General features: G+C 50.3%; 1 long non-coding RNA gene across 1 annotated transcript; it reads left to right on the top strand.

Moving 5' to 3' along the window:
• Positions 1-13,536: 13,536 nt before the first annotated feature.
• Positions 13,537-19,463, top strand: LOC123597503. The gene is made up of 3 exons (XR_006712145.1): positions 13,537-13,973; positions 14,268-14,473; positions 18,879-19,463. It is a non-coding gene; the product is annotated as an uncharacterized LOC123597503 (long non-coding RNA).
• Positions 19,464-19,987: the final 524 nt, after the last annotated feature.

Raw genomic sequence — 19,987 nt, 5'->3', positions numbered from 1 at the left:
GGAATGCAAACTGGTGCAGCCACTGTGCAAAACAGGACAGAAGTCCCTCAAAAATAGGATCACCCTACGATCCAGCAATGGCACTACTAGGTATTCATCCAAAGGACACAAAAATACTAATTCAAAGTTTTCAGTAGCGGTAACAACGATAGTCAAATTACGGAAAGAGCCCAAATGTCCGTTGGCTGATGAATGGATAAAGAAGATGGGGTGTGTTTATATATAAATGGAATACTCCTCAGCCATAAAAAAAAAGAATGAAATCTTGCCATTTGCAATGACGTGGGTGGAGCTAGACTGTATTCTGCCTAGCGACACGAGTCAAAGAAAGACAAGCACCATATGATTTCACTCACGTGGAATTTAAGAAACATTAGAGCTGCCCTTTAGCGAGAACTGGCAGGGTTGGAAAGGCTGGAGTGGAGCAGGGAAGCGGGAAGCAGGGTTTTTTTGTCAGGAACCGACCTCGGGTTTCTCACAGCCCTGTGTGGATGTGTGTTCTCGGGGATACGTATGTGGCCATGAGCTCTAGGTGTAAACTTGGGAGGGCTAGTATAGTGGGGCAATGATCACCATGAACTGCAGGAGTCAGGCTGTGCCTGGGTTCAAGTTCGTCACTCTGGAACCAGTCAAGCCGGTCTTTCTACCAAACCCGGTGAAGATCCCAGCTTCTGCCATTCCCCGCCCAGCAACCTCGGCACATTAGAATAATCCAGGTAGGAGGGGCCATCTTCCAGTAACTGCTGAATCCCAAAGGTACCCAAGGCACTCTTTAAAACAAGAGGACAGGAATTCCCCAAGGTACATTTGACAAGTGCAATAGTCTACTGGGATTTATAGACACACTAGTGTTTTCTTTAATGCATTGGAATTGGATCTTGGAGTGTTTTTGTTTTTGTTTTTTAAGTTTATGTATTTATTTTGAGAGAGAGAGAGAGCATGAGCATGGGAGGGGCAGAGAGAGAGGAAGAGACAGAATCCCCAGCAGGTTCCACACTGTCAGCACAGAGCCCGATGTGGGGCTCAAACTCACAAACTGTGAGATCATGACCTAAGTTGAAATCAAGAGTTGGAAGCTTAACCGGCTGAGCCACCCAGGTGTCCCAAGACCTTGCAGTTTCTAAACATATTAGGAATGAGAGAGAGCCGGACACCAAGGCCTCACTGCCTTACAGGACTCCCTAGTCCACAGGCTGCGGGCCCAGGACAGTGTTCCTCAAGTTTCCAGAGCATAAGAACCCCTTAACATCCAAATTCCTGATCCTGATCCAAAATGCACAGACCCAACAGCTCCTAGGCAGTGACAGGAATCTGCATTTTTTTGCAAGTGCCCCCTGTGGTCAAGCTTTGGGAAATCCTAGACCTGGGTGAAGAGACATCCAGACATTTTTGAAACTCCCCCTCATGCCAATGTCCTGGACGTCCCATCAAATTATGCCTGCCAGCTTCCTCATGTCAGAGCTGGACTTTAAGACTCCCCTGAGCTCAATTTCACTTGTTACCGACAATCAGCGTGCATATGCGTGTGCGTGTGTGTTAATGGCTTAGTCATTTTAAAGGCTGCGCTCTACTCCTGAATGTAAACGTTGACATAACTTTGCCACTAGGTTAGTGGGAGCAAAGGTAGGTCCATGCCCTGCCTTATCCCTCCCTCAGCCTCCGTCACTGTCACCTGGAGGAGGTGAGGGCAGTTTCAAGTTGCCCCACTGCCACCTGAGCTGGGGGCCACACTTTGCCCCGAGCCTCTGTTCCAGTGACTCAGCGGTTCCCCTCGAGCCTTCCCTGGAATCAGACCGGGCAGGCTCAGGCAGGCTGGAGCTGCAGAGAGCCCTGTGCCGGGCGTCCCGTACCTAAGTTCTAGTTCCTTCCCCTCCCCCGCATCCACCTGGGCCACAGGGCAGCTCCTCCACCTTTGGCCTCGGTGACTTCATGGGGGAAATCAAAGGGCTGGACTTTGCACGACATTCCTGGGCTTCTTCGAACTGCTGACATTCTGGAACAGGGCTTATCCAACCTAACCCTACTCGGGATGCTTTTTTAAAATACACGATTCCTGGACACCACTTGCACACCAGGTTCAAGGGGACCTTGCATACTAATTCAAGGGGACCCAAGCATCTGAATTCATTCTTCAAATATTTATTAAGTACCTACAGTGTGCCGGGAATTGGGGGTACAACAGTGAACAAAGCGAAAAGCAATCCCTGCTCTGGGGAGGGTATCTATTGGGAAGAGGCATACATAAATAAACCAGTAAAATATATGGGATATCAGAGAAGTGTCACAGAGCCAAGTGGCAGGGAAGAGAAGTAAAAGACATGAAGAAGGTTAAGTAGGAAGCAAAGGGAGCAACACGTGCAAAGGTCCTGAGGTGGGAGCGTGCCTGAATGTTGGAGGGAAGCAAGGAAGCCAGTGTGGTTCAAAGCAAGGGAAAGGGAGAGTGGTAGGAGATGAAGTCACAGAGAGAGGAGGGGTGGGAGGTGGCACGTCAGACGCTCTTGACCTCGAAGGACATCATAAGGGTCCCAGCATTTAATCTGAGTGAGATGGGGAGCCACTGGGGTCATAGAGCACAGAGCTGGGAGATGGGATACTGTGGGTACTGTGTGATGAATAGACGGTAGGAAGTCAGGGGCTGGACCAGGGAGACCAGGCACACGCCATCAAGGTAATCCAGGTGACAGACTGTGGTGGTTTAGTTAGGGTGGCGGCAGTGAAATGACCGCATTTCAATACATCTCGAGGGCAGGGCCAGCGGGCATTTATTTGTAGACTGCATGGGGAATGTGCGTGAAAGAGAAGGTCAAACAGGACCTCAAGGATTGTGGCCTGAGCGCGTAGGGGATGGGATTGCCCTTGAGATGGGATGACCACACAGCGAAGGTGCGGGGGTGGACTTCAGCATTCTGGTTTTGCACAGGAAAGTCTGAGATGCCTGTGAGACGTGCGCATGGAGATATCAAGGGGGTCGTTGGGTCCAGGAGGAGAGCTCCGGGCTGATACAGAAAGCTTGGCATCGTTAGCGTTAAGATGACGTTTCAAGTCATGAAAATGGATAAAGCCACCAAGGAATGACTGCAGACGGAGGAGGGTTGCAGCCTGAGTCCTGGGGCATTTCCCCGTTTGGAGTTGGAGAACATTTGATGGAACCACCAGGGAAGGCTGAAGTCAGGAAACCAGCAAACTAGCATCTGTGAGTCGTCTCAGTTGACTGATTTCATTCTCTGTCAAATGTTTACTGAGCACCTACTATGTTCCAGCCACCATTCTAGACACTGAGGCTATGGCCATGAACAAGACAAGCAAAGGGGCACCTGGGTGGTTCAGTGAGGCTCAGTTAAGCATCCGACTCTTGATTTCGGCTTAGGCCATGATCTCATGGTTTGTGCATTTGCAGCCCGCATCAGGCTCAGGGCTGACAGCCCGGAGCCTGCTTGGGATTCTCTCTCTCTCTCTCTCTCTCTCTGTCTCTGTGCACCTCCCCTTCAAAATAAATAATAAAAAGCTAAACTTCAAAACAAAACAGAAGAAGACAGGCAAGGCTCTAGCTCTCTTGCCCTCTAGGCAGAATTGACATGCATTTTCTTGTTCAGTCTTCATAACAATCCCGAGAAGGTAAGTTCTATTACTATCATTTATGGATGGAGCTACTCAAGCTGGGAGAGGTTAAGACCCATACCCAAAGTTATACACCTACTAAGTGGTGAGATAGGTGTTCCAATCCAGCCACTCTGACCCCAGGCTCTTTCTCTAGCCATGGACACCCATTGCCTTGTGGAGAATTTCGGTGCCCAACTAGGTTTGGGAACCACTGCTCTAGGACCTGGGGGGACCCCGTTAGATTTCTATTGCTGCCTAGCAAGCTACCCCAAATGCAGCAGTTTAAATCCATAGACATTATCTCACACAGTTTCGATGGGTCAGAAATTCCGAGCACCCGCCAGGGACACGGACTTCCAAACTCTCCCACCCTCTAGGTGAACACCCTGTATGCACTTCTGTCGCCCCCCTCGGCATCCTACCCTTGGAGTGACTTGAGGCTTCGTGAGCAAAGTGGGAAATAAAGCCCCCGGGACCCAGCAGGGAGGGCTGCTACTGACGAGGAGGGACGGGATCAACGTTAAACACTCACTGCGTCCTTACAATGGTGCCCGACTTCCATAATTCTCTTAATCCCCATAGCAACCCTGTGAAGCAGCTGCTGTATTCCCATTTGACAGATGAGGGAACTGAGGCATAGAGAAATGCAGTAACATTTCCCAGGTGGTAAAGTGGAAAGCGCCTCGTGGGCCCTTGTTGTAAGTGATGCCGTGCATCTCTTAGCCTTGCCCTTGAATAGCCCACTCTACCCCTCCCATCAGAACACGGGGGGGGGGCGGGGTGTCTGGGAGCACGTCTGTCCCAGCAACACTTGCTGGCTGGCAATGCACCCCTCCCTGCCCGTCAGCCGGCCCTCCTCACCCAGGCACCCCTGAGTCCTAAGTCCCCCCCCCCCTCAATACCTGGACATCCTGCTGCCCGGTCAGCGCCCTCCCTCTCCCTCTCCTTTCTTGGCCCCGGAAGGATCGTGGATTCTGAAGTTTGCGGTCTAGCTCTGCCATTTGCTACCTGGGTACGCTCAGCCAAGTCTTATCATCTCTCACTTGAAAAATGCCTCCCTGGGCAGGGTTCTGTGAGGATCCCAGGTAGTGGTGAATGTATAGCCTGCAGGCATTCGTGTTTGAGGGGCTACACAGGGGGCTGGGGGAGGTGGGCGGAGTCTGGGGCCCTGGAATGTGTCCTCTCTGCCTGCCTAGAGCCTGGGTGTGACAGAGGGGCATCCCACTCCGTGAACCTCCGAATCTTGCCCTTCCCTGACACCTCACCCTTCCTGAAAGATGGCAGCCCCTGGGATCCCCGTGGATGGGGGTGGGGAGGTTTGGGGGCCCCAAGAAGAGGGTAGATGGGGAGCTGGGGTTGGGAGTGAGTCGGTGGGGAGCTGGAAGGAGTGGGCGTGACCGGACGGTGAGTCTCCTTCTTCTTTTTAGTGTTTATTTATTTATTTTGAGAGAGAGCGCACGCACACAGGCGCTCGAGTGGAGGAGGGGCAGGGAGAGAGAGGGAAAGAGAGAATCCCAAGCAGGCTCCAAGCGGTTGGTGCAGAGCCCGACGCGGGGCTCGATCCCACGAACCGTGAGATCAAGACCTGAGCCGAAACCAAGAGTTGGATGCTTAACTGACTGAGCCACCCAGGTGCCCCAAGTTCCTGTCTGTTTAATGGGTCGCGTTAGGCAGGTTAGCCTGCCGCTCGGAGCCTCAGTATTTCTATCTGTAAAACGGCCCTAATAATGTGTGTCTTCAGGCCATAGAGAGTAAGAGTAAGGGTTCTGGAAAGTGTGAGAGCTGTCCACAGGGGAGGAGCTCATTATATTTGGGGTGGCCCGAGGCCTCCTTGCGGGATCGCACCCACAGCAGTCTGGAGGGACCAGAGTCTCAGCTCCGCCTCCTGTGGGGCTTACAGAGGCCTCCCTGGCCTGGGGGCAGCTCTCAGGGCTGCTCAGCCTTTCCTGCCAGCCCCAGCCTTCCTCCACCTGCCTCTGCAACCCCAGCTGCCCCCTGGGAGGGTGATGGGCAAAGGGCCCGTCTCACCGTCCCAGAACTTGGCCCTGAGAACCAGTCAACTTCTTTCCAGCCCATGATCTGCTCACCTCCCTGCAGCCTTGCCCAGAAGCCCTGTGAAGTCTCTCCAAGCCTCCACTGTGATAAGCACTCCCATTACCTAGAGGTGAAAGCAGAGCCCCTAGAAGGGAAAAAACGGTTCCAGGCCCCAGGGATGATCACCTCCATCCCGTTGCCTATAAGGACTGGCACACTACTGCCGGGGTCACACCTTAGTGTGGGCCTGGGCCTGGGCCTGTCAGAAGTCAGTAGGTGTTCATTGAGTAAGGGAAGGAAAGAAGGAAGGAAAGAAGGAAGGAAGGAAGGAAGGATGGAAAGATGGATGGATAGGAGGGAGGGAGGAAGGGAGGAAGAAAAAGAAAGAGTTGAAGGAAGGATAGGAAAAAAAAGAAAGAAGGAAAGAAAGAAAGAAACAGAAAAAAGGAAAGAAAGAAAGAAGAAAGGGAGGGAGAGAGAAAAAGAGGGAGGGAGGGAAGAGAGGAGGGAAGGAGGGAAGGAAGGAATAGCAGGGTAGGTGCTATGGTTATTCCCCTTTTACAAATGAGGAAACTGAGGCATGGTGAGGCAAAGTGCCCTCTCCCTTGACAGGCCGGTCTCCGCTGCCTGCCTCGTGCAGCATTTTGTGTTCTCCAAGGGTGTGGTGGGAACACCTGGCCCAATGCCTTGGGTTTTAAGGGACCTGGGCTCCCCACATTGCCCATCCTCCTCTATCCTGGCAGGGGGCGCCACAGCCCCTCCTCCAGGGTTAGTGCACATGTGCTGGGGGCCACCACTCTGTCCCCCTGGGAGCTGTCCCCCACTGCCGTGACATCTTCAAGGCCTTCTAACCCCTCTGACATGGCCAGGCCACAGTTCTAGGGCTGGAGCCCAGGCTCCAGTCCCAGCTCTGTCTCCCCCAACAAGCCTCAGTTTTCCATGTTTGAAATGCAGATCCATTGCGTGTGTGTGCGTCTCCCTCTCTTTCTTTCTCTCCCTCTCTGTCTCTCGCTCTCTTTCTGGATTGTGCTGAGCTGGTAAAACACCACGCATTGCTGTGCCTGGCACACAGGAGGAGCTCAATATATATGAGCCCTTTCTGTTCCATGGCATCAGCATGAGGTAAGTCAACACCTCCAATGTGAGGTCAATGCCATGGACCACTAAGAACTCTCTCAGCTTGGGCCAGTCAGGGAGAGATGGGGTGGCCAGTGACTACCCGCCTGTCCAGCTGCAGCCCTGCCCGGGTGCCAATGAAGCTCTCATTGCTTTCCTCTTCCCACCAGAAGATCACCCACCTGCCCTCCTGAGTCCCGGTGGCTGCCCAGCCAGCATCCTTGGTCTGGCTGCCCAACGGTCTTGTTCCCTTGGTTCCAATTATCTATTGCTGCATCACAAATCAGCTCCAAACTTTGTGGCTTCAAACATTTCAACAGATCTCACAGTTTTGTGGGTCAGGAATGTAGGCAGGGCTCAGCTGGGTTATTCCGCTCCACATAGCATCAACTGGGGTCATCTGGCAATATTTAGTGGGTAGCTAGTTTGATCTGAGGTTCCAAGACACCCATGAAGCTTCACTCGCATGCCTGGTGCCTTGGGGACATCAGCAGTGACAGTGAACCCAGCCGGACCCTCCCTGTGAATTTGAGTGTTCCCACACAGTGACTCCAGCAGGATCGCTGGAGTTTTCCACGGTGACTGAGAGCTCCATGAGACCAAGGAGGATACCGCCTAGGTTTGGGGGCACCTGGCTGGATCAGTTGATGGAGTATGTGACCCTGGATCTCGGGGTCATGAGTTCGAGCCCCATGTTGGGCTTAGAGACTACTTAAAAAAAAAAAAGAAGAAAAAGAAAAGTGGCACCTGGGTGGCTCAGTCAGTTGAGATTCCAACTCCCGATTTCCACTCAGGTCACGATCTCATGGTTTGTGAGTTCGAGCCCCACATTGGGCTCTGCACTGACAGCATGGAGCCTGCTGAGGATTCTCTGTCTCCCTCTCTCTGCCCCTCCCCCACTTGAGTTGTGTCTGTCTCTCAAAATAAATAAACTGAAAAAAGAAAAAAGAAAAAAAAAAAGCTGTGCGGCTGGCACAGTATCACTTCTACCACAATCCATTGGTCAAAGCAGCCACAGGCCAGCTCAGAGTCAAGAGGAGGAACCACTCACTGGCCCTACCTTTAGACAGGAAGCCTGGCACAGAGTTTGTGACCACTGTCACCAGCCCCACCACCTGAAGTCTCCCCTCTCGAGGTACTGTTCTCCATTCCCTTGAAATTTAATATAACACATACAGCCTCAACTCCTAATGTGCCGAGCCCTGCATGGGGCAATAGTGATAACATTGTAAAGGCACAGGAAAGGGGACATCTAAACCCACAGCTGTGTCCTAGGCAGTGGAGAGTTCCTCCTTTCACAGGCCTCTGGTTTCTTCTGAATTCCTTGAGGGGATTAGATGCAGAGACGGGTTTGGAACCAGGGGCTGGAGAGAATGGCAAATGTTCTGCGTGACTGGCTGAGAATTTTGGAGGCCTTCCAGGACAAACTGGTGTTAAAAAAAAAAAAAAAGGGAGGGGGACGCTCAGTCGGTTAAGCGTCCAACTTCGGCTCAGGTCATGACCTCATGGTTCACGAGTTCGAACCCCATGTCGGGCTCTGTGCTGACGGCTCGGATCCTCGAGCCTGCTTCGGATTCTGTGTCTCCCTCTCTCTCTCTCTGCCCCTCCCCGTCTCTCTCTCTCTGTCTCTCTGTCTCAAAATTAAACATTAAACATTTGAGGAAAAAAAAAAGTTGAGAAAGGGGACAAGCAGAAGGCCTGAGAGAAACTTTGAGGGGGTTTCCCAGTGGAGGATGAACATTCAAGACGGATGTCTGATTCCATATTGATTCATTCATTCATTCAACAGCTGCCTCCCTAGCACCCAGTGAGCTCTGCCAGCATGATGGTAAGATCAGTTCCTACTTACTCACTACCGGAGGAAAGAAACCAAGAAAAAGTTAAAAGACATGTAAAGTAATTGCAAATCGTGATAAGTCCCATGAAGCAAACTCACGAGTTGCTGAGAAAGAGAATAAAATAGGGATCAGCTTTATATATTAAACCACCCCCCGCCCCCAACCTACACCAAATCTTCAGGAAAGTCTGCTACCCTCGTGACGGGGATTGGTGGCTATCGGAGAAAGAGGATGAATTCGCAATCTGGTTTAACAAGACGTCTTCCGGAGCCAGGAGAATAGGACGGAAATGTTTCCGTGACCCGAACTAACTCAGGATGAACAGGACCTCAAACTGCCGGCTGACGGCAAGAATCCAAATTCCACCCCCCACGGTATGTTCCAGGGCTTTGCAGACAACGGGCAAGAATCATGGGCCTCCACAGAGTATGAATGGAGGAGTCAAATGATCCATTACAAGCTGACTTCACCTCCCTTGAGGGGTCACGCTCCAATGGGGGAGGTGCCCTGTACCTCACAAGAGCGCACTGGAGTCCAATGTCGCCTGTAGCTGAGGCCTAGAGGAGGGACTTGGGAGTACAACCTTGAAAGGCACGTTCAAAAGCAAAATTCAGGGGCGCCTGGGTGGCTCAGTCGGTTGAGCGTCTGACTCTTGATTTCGGCTCAGGTCATGATCTCACGGTTCTCGAGAGACCGGAGCTCCACCATTGGGCTCTGTGCAGACAGTGTGGAGCCTGCTTGGGATCCTCTCTCCCCCTCTCTTTCTGACCCTCCCCCCACCCTCTCTTTCTCAAAATAAATAAGCTAAAACACACACACACACGCACGCACGCACGCAAACAGGAAACAAAATTCAGGGGTGCCTGGCTGGTTCAGTTGGAAGAGCATGTGACTCTAGATCTTGGGGCCGTGAGTTCGAGCCCCACATTGGGTGTAGAGATTACTTAAGTAAGTAAGTAAACTTTAAAGAGTCAAGCAAATGTGAAGATCTAATTGGCTTTATTAAATGATTTGTGAATCGGGCAGCATCTCATCTCGCAAGGAGAGAGCAGCTCCGAGGTGTACAAAATGGAAGATTTTTATAGGGAGGAGGGAGGGCCAAGAAAGTTATGATCAGGGGCGCCTGGGTGGCTCAGTCGGTTGGGTGTCCGACTTCGGCTCAGGTCATGATCTCGCGGTTCATGAGTTCGAGCCCCGCGTCAGGCTCTGTGCTGACAGCTCAGATCCTGAAGCCTGCTTCCGATTCTGTGTCTCCCTCTCTCTCTGCCCCTTCCCTACTCGCACCCTGTCTCTCTCTGTCACAAAAATAAATAAACATTAAAAAAATTTTTTTAAAGAAAATTATGATCAAAAGAAAAGAAAGGATTGTTCCAGGCACGGTCAGTTTCCCTTGGGCGGAAGGACAAGGGGTCTATTCAGGCAGACCACCTCATCTGCCTCTGGGGAATGGAGAGGGGTCAGGTGACAGATTACCTCGCTGGTGCTTAGCAGAAAAACTCCAGATTGAGCGGTTAAGACTCGTATTTCTGAAGGAGCTTTCAACTGCAAATGCAATTAGATTAGGTATGAAGTCCTGGTATGGTGACTCGAACAGGCCCAAGTGGCATCGTTTTGGGCCCGTGGTTCTCTTTTCGACACACATTGCAAGGACAGCTGATAGTTCTGGGTGAGTTCAGAGAGGACTTCGCAGTGGAGGGGACCTTTGAGCCGAGCGTCAGAGGTGGAGAAGGAATTCTCCAGGCCTCAGGGAGAGTGAGTTAATTGGTATAAGGCCAGGCTGCTTTTACAGAGAGAGACCCAACAATGCAGGGGCTTCAAGAACAGGGAAGGGTCTTTCTCACAGAGCAGCCCCCATATGAATAGTCCCTGTGGGTGGGTGGTTCTGCTCCCTGTAGTTATTCAGGGACCTGGGCCAGTCCTGGTAAAACTGTCATCACAAAAGCTCTCTACGGTTGCAAGGCCCTCACACCTTGGCTGCCGGCTCCTTTCCTGCCAGGTCACTCTACACCGGGTGAACTCGTCTCCCCACTCCACATGCCTGTGCCTGTCTCCTGGTTCCACAGCAAGGAGCTAAGTCATTGCCTCATCGAAAAGCCAGGACGGGCCCACATCCAGGCCCTTCCTAGATTGGTTTCACCAGCTTCCCAACCTCGGGAACCAAGTGGCAGAAAGCCTAATGCCCAGCAGCGAAAGCACAAAGTTATCAGCCCCGGAGCTGAACAACCCAGGAATAGGCCTGGCCGTAGGCTCTGGAGGGACGTCACCGGGACTGGTTTCTATCTTCAGCCTGCAGTGACAAGGCGTCTGGATTGGCTCAGCTCTCAGACCCTCATGTGAATGGATGCTACAGCCCCCATCCTCGCGGGGCTGTCCTAACTCTAACTTCTTTCCTTTTTTTTTTTTGAAACTCTTTATTTTTAAGTAATCTCTCCACCCAACATGGGGCTCCACGTCACAAGCCTAAGCTCAAGAGTCACAAGCAAGCAACATGGACTGAGCCAGCCAGACGCTGGGAGGCTGGCCTAACTTCTGAAACCCATTCTGATTGGACTGGTGTATGTCATGTGACCACGCACGTACCAATCATCACAGCCAAGAGAATGTGATACAAGGATGGGCCAAGCCAAGTCAGGTGCTTGCTTCAGGTGATGCTGAGGGTATTGACCCAAGGTCGCCAGACTCTCTAAGTTGGAGGGGAACAGTGGCTCTAAATAAACAGGTTGGAGATGGATGCTAGGGAGGCATCCAACCAATGACCATTACGGTGCAAACCCCCTCCACTTTCCATCAGCCTTGAAGTCTCTTCCCCTCCCCCAAATCAGTTAAGTCTGTTTCCGCCTCCTGCCCTTGGCCTGGACCGGCACTTAGCCAGAAGGGCTCTTTCTATTCCTCCTTTTCTTCTTTTAAAAACATTTTTTTTATATTTATTTATTTTTGAGAGACAGAGTGTGAACAGGGAGGGGCCGAGAGAGAGGGAGACACAGAATCCCTTTCACACATCACCTCATTTAATTGACCCACAAAACATCGTAGCACGGTCCTGATTAGCTTCTGTGCACACCCCCTTTTCTCAGACTGAACTTGGGGAAAATCCACCAGACTGTGACTACCTCTTCAGCCTCATCTCATGCTTGTTCTTGTCTGCACGCACCCTGCTGACCTTCCTTCAAGTCCTTGAACATACCGTGCTCTTTTCCACCCAGACAGTAAGTTCCCGTGAGGGCAAGACTGGGGTCTGCTCTGCTCACCAGATGGTTTTACCTAGCACATGAAAAGCTCAGCAAAGATGCTGAGCAAATATGCCTATACCTAGCACATGAAAAGCTCAGCAAATATGCTATAATCTTAGCAGATAGGGAGGACTTCGGACAGACTTGGCTTTGGGATTCAGCTTGTGCGCGGGTTGAGGACGACCTCAGGGAGTTTGGGGGAAACAGTCCCAAGACTGCTTTTCTATGCTGAAGCCCCAGTGGAAAGTATGCTTTTTCGTTGAGGACTGAGAGCTATAGTCAATGAAAGCCTAGAGCTGTTGGTAGCCATCTTGCCTGGCTGCATGGAAAGAATTGAGGGATGCTGAGAGGGGGCCCTGGAAACTTCTCTTGAGCCCTTAGGATCCAGCCATACCCAAAACTCCTGTACTTCTAGAGTGTGCCAGGAATTCTCCTCCCCCTCACCTCCTTCTTTGCTTTAGCTTGTGGTAGGTTTCTGTCACTTGCAACTGCTAGAAATCTGGTTAATACAATGTTGAAAGGAGTCTGGTCAAGATCTTAAGTGGGCGGGAAACCCAAGTCAAATCATAAAGGGTTTAGGATAGAACCTGGCACATGATAGGCATTCATTGTCGAGGAAACACTGTTCTTGTAGTTCCCTTACTTTCCCACCAAAATGCAATTACATACTGCCATTTTAACTGAGTAATTATTGTTGTCATTACTTGCTCACTGTAATCTTCATTTCTGTAGGGACTGTCACTTGTTCCCTGTATTCTTACACCCAACACATGACCTAGCACAGAGGTGATCAATAAATATCTTTGAAGGAATGAATGAATGAATGCTAGTTAAGAGCATGAACCTTAGGGTGAGAAAGACTCCAAAAATGTGAAGTGAGACCCAAGGTTTAAGTCCTGCTGCTTGCCACTTACTTGTCTTCATGTGGGCATGCCACATAAGCGCGTGTGAGCTTCATTTTTCTCAGCTGTAAAATGGGGGTGATAATATTACCTAGTTTATGGATTGTTTCGTGCAATAAATGGAAATGTGTGAGTGAAGTGTTAGTACAGTTATTAAGACAGTTCTTCCTAGCAAGTACAAAATAGACGTCTGTTAAGGAGATGACAGCAAGCCCTCCTCCTCACTTCCGTTCTCGCAACCCACTCTCCCAACACCCGGCAAAACAAGACCTGTCATCGTCAATTCACAGAAGAGGAAACAGGACCACGCAGGAGAAGGACTCGGTCCAGGACCCAGCCCCTAGCGGTGGAGCCTCGGGCCTGAGCACACTGGGGACGGGCGGGGCTGCGGAGCGGGCGGCGCGCAGGTTCGGGGAGCCCATCCGGCGCCCCTTGGCCCGTTCCCCACCGCTCGGCTCTCTCCAGCGGCCGCGTTCCTGCGGTAGGGGACCCTGCGGGACCCCGCGGCTCCCCGCCCCTGCGAGCTCGGGCCCCGCCCCTCCGCCCCCACTCTCAGAATCAGGCCCCGCCCTACTCTGCATGGGCCCCGCCCCTCCGCCCCACTCTCCGAATCAGGCTCCGCCCCACTCTGCATGGGCCCCGCCTCTCCGCCCCTACTCTTAGGCGCAGGCCCCGCCCTACTCTGCATGGGCCCCGCCTCTCCGCCCCTACTCTCAGGGGCACGCCCCGCCCCACTCTGCGTGGGCCCCGCCGCTCCCCGCCTCTCTCCCCCGGCTCCGGCCCGGCTCCTTCTCCCCCGCCCTGGCCCCCCAACCCCCCACCAGCCCCACGCGGACTCCCTTTGTTCCAGAGCCGCCCGCCTGGGTCTCGAGAGCCGCTGACTCAGCGGAGTGGAGCCAGCCTTCCGCGCTCCCGCCCCCACCCCGCTTTCTCCGGAGACCTGGGAGCCGGCGCCTGGGGAGATGGGAGGTGCGAGCGCGCCAGCCCAGCCCTTCTTTTGTTCCCTAGGACATTCCTTTGCTCCAGTCCTCCCGACCTGGAGCGTCTGCGGTTACTGTTTCAGGTTATGTTTCAGGGAAACTGACACCGAGGAAGCAGCCCTGACACCACGTCCTGGTTGTTGGTCTTCAGGAAGCCCTTCGACGACCCCCTCCCTGAATCTCAGTTTCCTCACTTGTAAAGTGGGAGCCAAAATGCTGATGTGGAAGGGTCACTATGAGATTAAGTGCGAAAACACCAATATAAAGCGGCAGGTACAAAATGAACGTTAGATACTTGTTTTTGGAAGGTCTCCACAGATCAAACGCTAACATTTATGTGTTGAGGTCGCCCCTCCCTTATCCTGCTTCATCGGGACAATTTGACGTCCCCCTAGGGGCTTTGAAATCTCACTTTCTGGTGCAGACCTTCCGTGATCTCTACGCTACCCCCAGTTCGCCCACACCCCCATACCCTCCAGGAGTTACCCTGTATACGGTATACGGTATACCCTGTATACATTTCCCTAGTATACGGTAACTTCCCTATTCAAATACTTTTTTTTTAAGGAGTTATCGTTTACATTGGATGAAATGCACAGACAGAACTTACACGTGCAGTTCCACGAGTTCCCAGAAATGAAAACACCCCTGTAACCCACATCTCTATCAAGACAGAACATCTCCAGCCCCAGAGAAAGTTCTAAGAGTTCCTACCCAATGAATCCCACGCACCCCACCCCAGGCAACCACTGGACTCCCTTCTCTGACAACAGGTAAGTTTTGCCTGTTCTATCCAGAAGAATATAAATTAAAGCATACAATATGTTTTTTTGAGTCTAGCTTCTTTCACTCAGCATAATCTTCTCGAGATTCACCCATATCACTTTTTCTTCTCTTTTTGAGAGTCATCCATATTGTTGTATGTGTTAGTAATTTTTAAAAATTGAAACTGATGAGTAGTTCATTGTATAACTATAATATAACTTGTTTAACCATTTTTCTCTTGATGGACATTTGTATTGTTTTCAGCTTAGGGTTATATCAACTATCAATATTATTATTTTTTTAATTTTTTAAATGTGTATTTATTATTTTGAGAGAGAGAGAGAGAGAGAGACAGAGTCTGAGTGGGGGAGGGGCAGAGAGAGAGACACAGAATCCAAAGCAGGATGTAGGCTCTGAACTGTCAGCACAGAGCCTGACGCAGGGCTGGAACCCACAGACGGCAAGATCATGACCTGAGCCAAAGTCAGACGCTCAACCAACTGAGCCATCCAGGCACCCCAATATTATTATTTTTTTAAGTTTACTTATTTATTTTGAGAGAGACAGAGACAGCGTGAGCAGGGGAGAGGCAGAGAGAGAGGAAGAGAGAGAGAATCCCAAGCAGGCTCTGCACTGCCAGGACAGAACCCGACTGGAGGCTCAAACTCACAAAACTGTGAGATCATGACCTGAGCTGAAACCAAGAGTCAGGGGCTCAACTGACTGAGCCACCCAGGTGCCCCTATCAATATTCTTACACAAATCTTTTTGTGGACCTGAGGTTTTATTTATCTTGGATAAAAGAGTGGAAGGAATTGCTGGGGGCCCCTGGGGGGCTCTGTAGGTTGAGCGTCCTACTTTGGCTCAGGTCACCATCTTGTGGTTGGTGGGTTCGAGTCCTGCGTTGGGCTCTGTGCTGACAGCTCAGAGCCTGGAGCCTGCTTCACATTCTGTGTTTCCCTCTCTCTCTGCCCCTTCCCCTCTTGCACTCTGTCTCTCTCTCTCAAAAATAAATAAACATTAAAATAAAATAAAATAGGGGCGCCTGGGTGGCTCAGTCAATTAAGCATCTGACTTCAGCTCAGGTCATGATCTCACAGTTCGTGAGTTCGAGCCCCACATCGAGCTCTGTGCTGACAGGTCAGAGCCTGGAGCCTGCTTCAGATTCGGTATCTCCCTCTCTCTCCGACCCTCCCCTGCTCTCTCTCTCTCTCTCTCTCAAAAATAAAAATAAATAAAATAAAATAAAATAAAATAAAATAGGGGCACCTGGGTGGCTCAGTTGGTTACGCAGCTGACTTCAGCTCAGATCATGATCTTATGGTTCGTGGGTTTGAGCCCCACATCAGGCTCTGTGCTGACAGCTAGGAGCCTGGAGCCTGCTTCGGATTCTGTGTCTCCTTCCCTCTCTGCCCCTCCCCTGCTTGCGCTCTGTCTCTCAAAAAAAAAAAAACAAACATTAAAATAATTTTTTAAAAAAGTGAAATTGCTGGGTCATAGGGTAGTTGTAGATTTACTCTTGTAAGAACTGCCAAATAGTCCTCTAAAGTGGTTGTAGCATTTTACGTCCTCACTGTCAGTGCATGAGAGGTTCGGTTGTTCCACATCCTCCGGGTCATTTAGCGTTGCCAGACTTTTTACTTTACCCACTTAATGGATGGCATTACTTCTAAAGATAATGAATCAATGTTGTTTAAAATTATTAATAAAAGTATACAATTCCAAAGGTACAAAAGGCTATTCAGTAAAGAAGAGGCCCACGTCACTCGATTTTTCACCCTAAGGTATCAGCCTTATGAGTGGCTTTGGTCTCCATTCAAACTGTTCTTTTTGACTGTCTCCTTTCTACTAGAATGTACAAGCCCCAGGAGGAGAGGGGTCACCTATGGTATTCACAGTTGTGAGCTGAGCTCCTCTCCAATGCTAAATCAAAGCCCAATCAATATTGTTGAATGAATGGTAGGCACTGTTCTAGAAAAGACGTATCACCAATTACATTATGCCATTTAATTTTTGTTTAATGTTTATTTTTGGGAGAGAGAGAGAGAGCGTGAGCGGGGGAGGTGCAGAGAGAGAGGGGGACAGAGGATTCGAAGCGGGCTCTGCACTGAGAGCACAGAGCCCCATGTGGGGCTCAAACCCATGAACCGTGAGATCATGACCTGAACCAAAGTTGGATGTTCAACTGACTGAGCCACCCAGGGGCCCCCCATTTTTAATTTTCTTTTTATTTTAGAGAGAGTGAGAGAGAGAGAGAGAGCATGAGCGGGGGAGAGGGGTAGAGGGAGAGAGAGAGTCTTAAGCAGGCTTCATACTCAGTGGGGACCCGATGTGGGACTCAATCCCACGACCCTGGGATCATGACCTGAGCCAAAATCAAGAGTCAGACCCCCAACTGACTGAGGCACCCAGGCACCCTTACATTATCATTTTAAATCAAGAGAGTAGCAGAGTCCTTTTGGACTCTGGAATTAAGTGATACCCATAAAATTTTGTTAAATGAGTGAATGTTGATGAAGGGGACCCCTGGGTGTTCTTGCAGGCAGTGCAACTCGGTTTTTTCTTTTCTTTTCTTTCTTTTTTTTTCCCCAACATTTCTTACATGTCAGGCTCTGAGCAAACCGAAAAATACACGTGTTATTTTTGCTGCCCAGCATTATTTCACCCTTCCGGTAACAGGACCTCAATTTTTCTCAGGGGAACTGTCTTTGTCCGCTCAGCCCACACTTCCTTGAGCTCCAGATGGGCATGTGACTTGAGCCTAACCAATCGGAGAATCTCACCCCTTTGGCCACAGTGATTGGTTGAGGGATGTGCCCTTTGGCCAATGAAAGCCAGCCCTGGACTTGGGTTCCCACTGGTGGGCAAGCAGGCGCTCTTCCTTCTACTGGACTTGGAATCCTGGGGGTGGAGACCTAGGAGAGATGAGATCAAGGGAGTTGAATTACCAATGAAGTAAGGCAGCAAGGCGTAGGGGTGAGGTCCTGGCAGAGGAACACCCCCAGCCTGAGGAACAACGAGAAGCCCAGTGCAATGGAGTGAAAAAGCAAGAACCTTCAGGGAGTCAGACAGAGGGTGGAGTTTGAGGGGCCAGGCAGGCCACGGAGAGGGGTTTGGATCTTATTCGGAGAAGCTCGTAGAAGGTTTCGAGCAGAGGAGTCACACACAGGCTTCGCATTTTTAAAAGATCATTCTGTGGAGATGAGGCTTGGAGTGAGAGGCAGGGGTGTGGGAAGAAGGGAGACCAGTTAGGAGGCTGTTGCCATCATCAAGCTAGAAATCGTGATGTTTTGGACTAGGGTCATAGCTGTGGTGAAAAGTAGCGTGATTTAGGGGCACCTGGGTGACTCAGTCGTTTGAACGTCCCACTTCAGCTCAGGTCACGATCTCATGGTTTGTGAGTTCAGGCCCCACATTGGGCTCAGTGCTGTCAGCACAGAGCCCGCTTCAGATCCACTGCCCCTCTCTCTCTGCCCCTCTCCCGCTCGTGCTTTCTCAAAATAAATACATAAATTAATGAATTAAATTAAACATTAAGAAAAAAAAAAAAGTAGAGCGATTTAGCATGGCTTGTTTGGGAATGGAGCCAGAGCAAAAGAAAGCAGAGCTACAAAATTGTTTCTGATGACAATATTTGAGCCACTAGATCCAACTATGCCTGAAGCTGTTCCTCCTGGACTTTTCAGGTAGATGAGCCAAGAAATTCTTTTTTTATGATTAAAGCTAGTTTGATTTGGGATTATGTGTATTATTTTATTAATCCTCAGAACAAATTTTAGGATTGCCACTATTAGCCAATTTTGCAGTTGGGAAAACTGAGGCTTAGACAGGGAAAGTGAGTTGCCCGGGACCACACGGAGATTACATGATAGAGATAGGATTCAGACCAAGTCACTAACCCCAAAACCTGTGCGACTAACCCTACAGGCCATTGATTGTAAACTCCCCTCCCCGCCGCCCCCCCCACATCCACCCCAGTCTTAGATCATCTTTCTGACTGGCACTCGGTTCCTTTTGCTCTACCCTAAAGGAAAACCAAAGGTCTTTTATTTTCATAGTCTGGTGTGTGATCTTGTGCTCCAAAGGAACCCTCGAGGGGTCAGAATCCCACTCACCCGTTTACACCGTACTTGTGTAAAATGAGGGGGATCTTAAAGTTCTCAAGCAAGTGTAGTATTGACCCTGAGTTCTGCATGGATGTGAGAGATCCAAAGAGCACGTGTGTCAGTACGGGAGGCTGTGAAGTATGATAGGACTGATTCTCTTAAAAGAGGCAGAAGCCTAGATCAAAGAAGCAGAAGAAAAACATTAGGCAACTCAAAATATAACACTGCTGACTTCAGGTATCGTGGATCCAGGATCTCAGATCACATCTTCCATTTCTCTTGTTTCACAGGTGCTCTGTGTGAGAAGGATGATGGCCTCCAACAGTCCAAGACTTCGCTTACAATTTTAGGAAAAAAGATAATTTTCTCCAAAAGCTCTGGAGGAAAAAATATCTCAGGCGGACTCTATTTGACTCAGTTAGAGAAAGTATCTGTTCTTTCTCTGATCCAGTCACTGAGATTAGGCAAATAGGATACCCTGTTGGGCAGGACATGGCCATGCCCACCTCTGTCACCAAGAACAGGTAGGCTAGAATTAGTATTGGTCAAACCACAAAGAACAGTTCCTTATAAAAAATAAAAATGAAAATAAGGGAACATTTTCTCCCCCAAAAGAATAAGGAAGGAGTTCTGGGCAGACCAGTACAACCAGTCTACTTTAGAAAACTCTGACCATTCTATCATTATTTTATGTTGTTCAACCGGAGAATTTGCGCCTCCAGCTGAAAAGAGGCCGGATTTTGGAGGCAGACAGGTCTGAGTTCAAGGCCAAGGTCTGACACTGAGCTCTTTGAACCTCCGTTGTTAGCTCGCAGCATTGTAATGTAGTGATTCGTTCTCGAAATTCTGGATAGCAACCTTGAAAGGATTAAAAGAAGCAACCACAGTGCAAGATGGCCACAGAATTTTGACATCCCATCATGTGCTCAAAGTGCTTGTAAGTATCAGGGTGGGTCAAGGGCCTTCTCTGTTTGAGAACAGTTTCCTGCCTTCACCATGTCCTTTCATACTCAGAAGGCCAGGGTCTTGCATGTTACAGTCAAGACAGAGTCTCTCCGGGGCATCAGCTGGGGGCGTTACACCTCTCAGCCATCTGTCTGCCGGACATCATCCTAACAGCATGTATGCCCAGGGAGAGCATAGTAAATGCGTTTCACACATTGATCCAAATTCAGCAACGTACCTGTGAAGACCGTGGAACGAGGAGGGGCAGTTGATGGCACCAGCACCAATCGGTCACAATGCGTGCTGTAGCACAGAACGGGAATCCCAACTCAAACTGGCTTAAGCAAAAAGGATGTTTATCATCTCATATCAGAGACGGTGTAGGGGTAGGGAGAGCTTCTGGGCTGGCTGATGATGACTCCACAATGCCACGCAGGACGCGGGCTCAGGCCACCTCTCCGCTTTGGCGAT

Source organism: Leopardus geoffroyi, chromosome C1 (assembly GCF_018350155.1).
Source record: "Leopardus geoffroyi isolate Oge1 chromosome C1, O.geoffroyi_Oge1_pat1.0, whole genome shotgun sequence".
Lineage (NCBI taxonomy): Eukaryota > Metazoa > Chordata > Mammalia > Carnivora > Felidae > Leopardus > Leopardus geoffroyi.
This window is presented reverse-complemented; position numbering and strand designations above follow the sequence as displayed.